Raw genomic sequence first — 6,652 nt, forward strand, 5'->3', positions numbered from 1 at the left:
GCTTATAAAAGTGCTGCTATAGGGGTAGACTACGAAAGCGCTGGTATAAGGCTAGTTAGGAAGGCGCTTTTAAAAGCGCTGTCGTAACTTATTTAAAATTAAAATTTTTAAAACAAATTAAAGTTATACCAAAACACGCGTTTTACCTCTCACTCTTCACTGTTCTTCTCTTCTCCCTTGCGTCGTCTCTGTTGTTCTTGCCCCCGTCGTCACCCAGACTCCCCAACCACTCAATTCAAAACCAATCCTCCTGAACTTTCTGTTGGTGTTCGTTTTGAATTTGTAAAACTTAAGGTACAAGCAGGTTTAAATGCCTTGAAGGTTGCACATAATGCCAACATGGATTACGTAGCTTCTAGGAATCTCTGAAGAGCTTTCAGAAGAGAGATTCAATCTGACCTTCTAAAGCTTCAAGAAGCTTATTTGGCTGATGCTCCTGGTCCCTTTGGATTCCTTCGGGATTTTGAATAAAGCTACTTTTATCCCATCACCAGCTGAAAATCTCTTGAAGAGAAGAAGTCTGTTAATGAGCTTGAAGAAGTGCATCCTCTGGCTATGATTGTGTGGAAGCCTCAATACAATGTTCTGACTAGAGACTTTCAGTCTTTATTCAACTAGTTTAGGGAGAATCCCTCTGTTTAAGCACCAAATATGGTATGGTTTAATATACTTCACCCCCTTTGCGCAATATACCAAAAACGCTATCAAAATCAAAAGCTCACGAATTTCATCTTCAACCTCACAAACTCTTGTAATATTTAGTGAGTGTTAAGCTTAGAATTTAAGAGAAATATCACTGTTGTGATTATAGCTTTATAAGAAGCAATCTCACTCTTGTAAACTTTATTTTACATTGTTTGTAAAAGATTTATAGAGTGATCAAGTTGTGGTCTGTAGACTCTAAAAGACTTAGAAGTTGTCTAAGTGGTGAATTCCTAGAGTGATCAAGTTGTGATCTGTATACTCAAGAAGACTTAGAAGTTTTCTAAGTGGATAACCATTGTAATCAGTTGGATTAGTAGATTAAATCCTCAGTTGAGGTAAATCACTCTAAGGGGGTGGACTGGAGTAGTTTCGTTAACAACGAACAAGGATAAAAATAATTGTGTTCATTATTTTTATCTTATAAGTTTTTAAAGTCACACTTATTCAAACCCCCCATTTCTAAGTGTTTTTCTATCCTTCAGTATTAGTATGTAAATTTTTTAAAGAGGTTTTTGTTTTCTTCCTCTCTTCCCTCATATATGCTGGAATTTAAGTTCAATTATCATCTTTTTCTTTCTAGTCAACACTGGTGACCCGAACCTTCTTCCACTTGTAATTTTGTATCAGGCAATTGAAAAGAAAATGCAAAGCAAAGAAGCAAATTAGTCCATATTTACAATTTACATTTATCTCATTAGTTACTCCTACCGTTCTAAATTATATAAAAATAATAAGTCCTTTGAATTGAGTGGAAGCATGCTGAGTCACTCTATGATACAGAAATTGAGTACATAGCAAGTTAGGCCACAGACAGAACAATTTTCGTTAAAAGGCCGTTCTTTAGAGCCTTGAAGGACAAAAAATTTCAGACTAGTTACCCCACAACTGGCAGAAGTTAATGAATGTTAGTCAGCAAGAACAAGGTCATGATTGAGGCCACTTGTCCTAAAAAAAACTCAGTTTTTTCACAAGAGTGGGCGTTCATCTCTTTGTGTATCCACTTTCTTTGAGTACAAAGCTATCCAAAATTGGTCTATTATCTTCACGTCATGATTTAAGTGTCCCCAACTAGATGGTGACATCAACTACCTAACTAATAATAAGACATGCCACTAAACACCCTAAAACACCCTTAATACAAAATAAAATTGTCCTTAAAAATGCCCTTTTCCGTAATTTGTTAAATCAAAGTTTTATTCCAACCAATTAGATTTATGCATTCGTCCAAGTGGCACTCCCTTTTCATATTTCTATTAGATACTTCATAATATCCATTGTGTTTTCCCTCCAATCATTAAAAACCGAAGGACAATTACATAGTCTTCTACACCCTTTCATTTTCCAACTATCTACTTCACTTGTAGTTTTGTAATTGTCTCTCTCTTCTTCTAAAACCGAAGCTGTCTTCTCTATCTATCTTTCTCTTCTCTCTCTCGCTCCCCCAACCCTAGCAAAACCAATACTTTTCTCTTCATCATTGTTAATCTCTCTCATCAGATCCGGCAACCTCTTCACTTCCTTCATCAGTACTTCCAGGCTCGTCGGAGGTAAATACATATCTTCAATGGCGGTAGTGACGCGATTCCGGCGGGGTATATGTGATTCTGGCGATGGGACTCGCAGATTCACGGTCTGTTAACTCTTCTAGGGGGTAAGATTTTCAATTTCTTCTGATTTTCGATTTTAGGGTTTATCATCACAAAACTTTAATGAACTTTATTTGTCTCTTAAACTATTATTATTTAAGGGTTTGTTAGGTATGAATGATTTTGGTTTGAAATTTGAATGATTTTGAGATATGAATCATTTGAGTATATTTTTCAGGTTTGTTAATAAAATGTGTCTTTAGGAGAAGGAAATAAGGCATATGCATCTGCTACATCAGTGATGGCAAGAAAGATAGAAAGCTGATAATGCACAGAAAGCTGATAATGCATCAGAAAGCTGATAATGCATCAGTTGCAGCCACTGAGAAGAAGGGGAGTGATTTCTGCCATGAAAAAGATAGAAATAAAGATGTTAATCAACCAAACTTGCAGTATCATGACAAGAGCTGGGTGGAGAAAGCTAAACATCGTACTGTAGCGAAACACACTGAGGCTAGGAACAGAGTTGAGTTGTTAAGGCATAAAGGTATATTAGTCACATAAAGTTAACATATCTTTTGCCACACTAGGTTTTTAGGTTTGTAGTTAGCTTTTTCATTGTGGTTTATTGATTTTATATGCTTTTGTATATAGACATTTGCTTAGTCATTTTAGTATATTTTTCAGGTTTGTTGATGTTGTTATGACTATTCCCAAAGGAACTTTGTTCCCCGTGTGCGGTATGAATCCGGAATATGAAGTTTGATAGGTCTCAAACGAATAAGACATGTAAGTTTTCAGGAACATTGATTTTCTAATTTATGATTGAATTTAACTTCTTTATTGGAGTTTCTAATTTATGTTGAAATAATCTTAGAGTTGAAATCTTTATGTTGGTTGATTTTGAGTTTCAATAGATTGAATTGGATGTTAGGTTTTCTAATTTATGATTTATTAAGGGCTTATAACATTTGATGCTTTCAAATCACAATTTTGTTTTTATTTTGTCGTCTTTCAACATTCTACATATTTAGAATAGAAATTTTTTACATTTTGATATTGTGCAAGCTCTCATCTATATTTTCAATTTGCTTTATGGTTTCTTTGTTTTAGAAATGGTCATATTCTAGACATAAAGTCACTCATTTTGTTCTGTTTGTACTCCTGGAAAGAAATTTAGTTGTACATAATTCTAATTTACAACTATTTTTGACACTGACAATGGTCAAACTTGACATTCAGAGATTTACCAGGAAGCTGGTGTGAGAAATTTGGAGAGGAATCTTGCTGCTCTGGCTCCTGCTGCTGCATTAAGGGATACAAGGACTTTCTACCTCACTTCTGGAAAGCAGACTCGCTGATGGAACTGAAATTGAAATGGGTGTGATACCAATGAGTGTAAATAGTCGGGACATCTCAAACACATTCAGGATTTCCTCTCCATTAGTTGTTGATAAAACTATGCTTGAAAAACTTCTTGGGGTAATTGATATGCATTACTATTTCTCTGTTCTAATCAAGTTCACTCGTGTTCCTGAATATTGTGGAGACTCGCAAATAAATTCGCTTGATGCAGTTGCAGAGTTGTTGCTGCAACGACCATGAAGTTGCAGCCACAGATTGTGGTCCTGGAATTTTATTAAAACCTTGGTTAAATTATATTTAACATGTGAAGATTTTCCTTCATTTTCTCATCTCAAACACATTCAGGATTTCCTCTCCATTAGTTGTTGATAAAACTATGCTTGAAAAACTTCTTGGGGTAATTGATATGCATTACTATTTCTCTGTTCTAATCAAGTTCACTCGTGTTCCTGAATATTGTGGAGACTCGCAAATAAATTCGCTTGATGCAGTTGCAGAGTTGTTGCTGCAACGACCATGAAGTTGCAGCCACAGATTGTGGTCCTGGAATTTTATTAAAACCTTGGTTAAATTATATTTAACATGTGAAGATTTTCCTTCATTTTAATATTATCATGAAAGATCCTACATACGCATAGTTTTCTCATATGCTCATCAGGACTGATGCCATATTTGTTATCAAATGCAACCTCCAAAATTTGATGATAGAGAAGACGCAGAACCCGTGGCTGCCCCTGGGGTCTCTGTTGGGCTGGTTTGGACTGCTTTTGGTGGAGAGATTTAGTTTGTGGAGGCTTCAGCAATGGTAGGGAAGGGTGAATTGCATCTCACTAGACAACTTGGTGATGTAATCAAATAATCAGCTCATATTGCACTAACACGGGTAAACAAACATATATAGTGAACTTCTCTCCCCTATCGCCTCAACAGTTGGTTAATTATGTGAGTTATTATGCAGGTGATCTCAATGAAACATACTTTGAGGGAAATGTGGATGAAGAGTCTAATCAGTTGGTCAAATGCTCATATGAGTGCCTAGATAAGGCAATATCCATTGGTATGTATAATCATGTTTATTTGAATATAATTTGGATGATTAATGGATTTATATTATTATATTTTAATACTTGAAAATCATGGTTAACTATCTATTTTGTTTCAAATTTTATGTCAAATATTGGTGTTGAAAATTCAACTTCTTTAGGATGGTCCGACTTATGTTCATGTGTTTGTTCATGTTTTACGCTATATCTTCAAAGAGGATACAATTAAGTATGTTTTGATTAAACTTCAGTCATTGGATTGAATTGCTCTCTGGTTCATCTAAAACGTCAATACTTGGAACAACATTCTGGAGTAGATAGACAGTCGTTCAAGGTTACATTTTTTTCATTTGAATTAAATAATGTAGTCATATTGTAATTTTTTCATTTGCTGGTTTAATCTTACTTTCATTTACAGGTTAATGGGGCTGCTAATGTTGGGCGGTATATTGGATTTGGAGTGTATTTTGTTTTGTCTTGATCCTTCAGTTGTAGAAATCTACCTTACCACCGTATACTGTTTCCGTGGCATCATATAAAAATTTGACTGTAGTTCTGGCATTACTTATGCCTTTTATTTAATAGTAAAAGTTAACAACTAACTATGTTGCCACAAACATACATAAGCACCGTTACAATTTGTTTCATAAATTAACACTTGCAGGTATATAACTAGGTAAAGGTATATAAGTTAGACCATGTCTTCTTCATAATTACTATTTCTTCCCTATGTATTATATAACTGATTAAAGAATTAAGACATGCAGCAGGATCTATATCACTCATCTCAAGATTGTGTGTTTTGGATGATTTGACTGCTGTATTATAGTCATCCGTAGCAGGCCTAGGACTAATATACAGGTGCTGGATTTATCTTTTGATTATTGAGCTTCCTTGATATCCATGTACAGTGCTGTCTATTTCCAACAACAACATATATTACTTTATACAGCCTATGATATTCAGAAACTTTTTGATTGTACAGCTACTACAACACCTTAACAAGGAAGAATTTGAGGAATAGGGTTTCTCATTGAATAATTGTATCGAAGAGAGATTGATTAAACCCACCTTAACAAGGAAGAATTTGTGGAATAGGGTTTCTCATTGAATATTTGTATCGAAGAGAGATTGATTAAACCCAGTATGCTTTGTTAATATTTAGGATAACATCTTTCTATAAAATCCATATGTAACTTATTTGTTAATATGAATTCAAATCATCTTGCAATAAAAGAGTTTCTCACTTATCATTGTTGTTTATATGTTTACTTTTGTGTGCTATTTCAAGTATTTGTATTATATAGTGATGTTAATTGTTCATACTTTGAATTGTCAAAGTGACATAATTGTATATTTTATTCAGGAAAGCAATGCCTCTGATAATGGATATTCTTTTGTTGTATGTGCTCGTCTTAGGTTATGGATTGTTTCTATCGACGTGGGACGGAGCTATGTTGCTCTCTGTGTGGGCTAGCTCCCCGCTAACATTGGATACATTGGATTAATTTGCTCTAGCCTGCATATGTTTGCTTGGGTGACTGTTAAACAATATGTACTGGCATAACTTATGTTGTATTATTTTTATTAATTCATTTAGCCTTTTTAAAATAAAAAGAAACATTAGATTAACATAATGCACTTTAATATTAAAGAAATACTTTGAAATATTATATGATTAATTGAGAAATTTTGACCATACTTAAAAAATATAAATCATCCTTTGAATTATTGTAATCATCTAATATATTTTTGGTTTATTAATTGAATTTATAAATTACTCATAAAGAAATATTAGTGATGTTTTAGTAGTTTAGATATAATTAAGGATTAGAGTGAGGGACTAAAAGTAAAACGACTATTTTTCAAAAATAAAATCATTACAAATCTCTTCAATCTCATTATTGTTTATAGGTTTTGAATATAACAATCTTACGTATCAGCTACTTCCAT

General features: G+C 33.8%; 1 long non-coding RNA gene across 8 annotated transcripts; it reads left to right on the plus strand.

Annotated features, from left to right (window-relative positions):
• The first annotated feature begins 2,012 nt into the window (after positions 1-2,012).
• Positions 2,013-6,428, plus strand: LOC131595759 (uncharacterized). Of its 8 annotated transcripts, XR_009282040.1 has the most exons (7): positions 2,013-2,356; positions 2,530-2,838; positions 2,979-3,080; positions 3,534-4,539; positions 4,615-4,713; positions 4,951-5,033; positions 5,118-6,101. It is a non-coding gene; the product is annotated as an uncharacterized LOC131595759 (long non-coding RNA). The 8 variants fall into 8 exon arrangements; XR_009282038.1 differs by adding an exon at positions 6,119-6,428 and having other exon boundaries at positions 4,615-5,560; XR_009282042.1 differs by having other exon boundaries at positions 3,534-3,773; positions 4,315-4,539; positions 4,615-6,103.
• Positions 6,429-6,652: the final 224 nt, after the last annotated feature.

This window comes from Vicia villosa, linkage group LG4, assembly GCF_029867415.1.
Source record: "Vicia villosa cultivar HV-30 ecotype Madison, WI linkage group LG4, Vvil1.0, whole genome shotgun sequence".
NCBI lineage: Eukaryota > Viridiplantae > Streptophyta > Magnoliopsida > Fabales > Fabaceae > Vicia > Vicia villosa.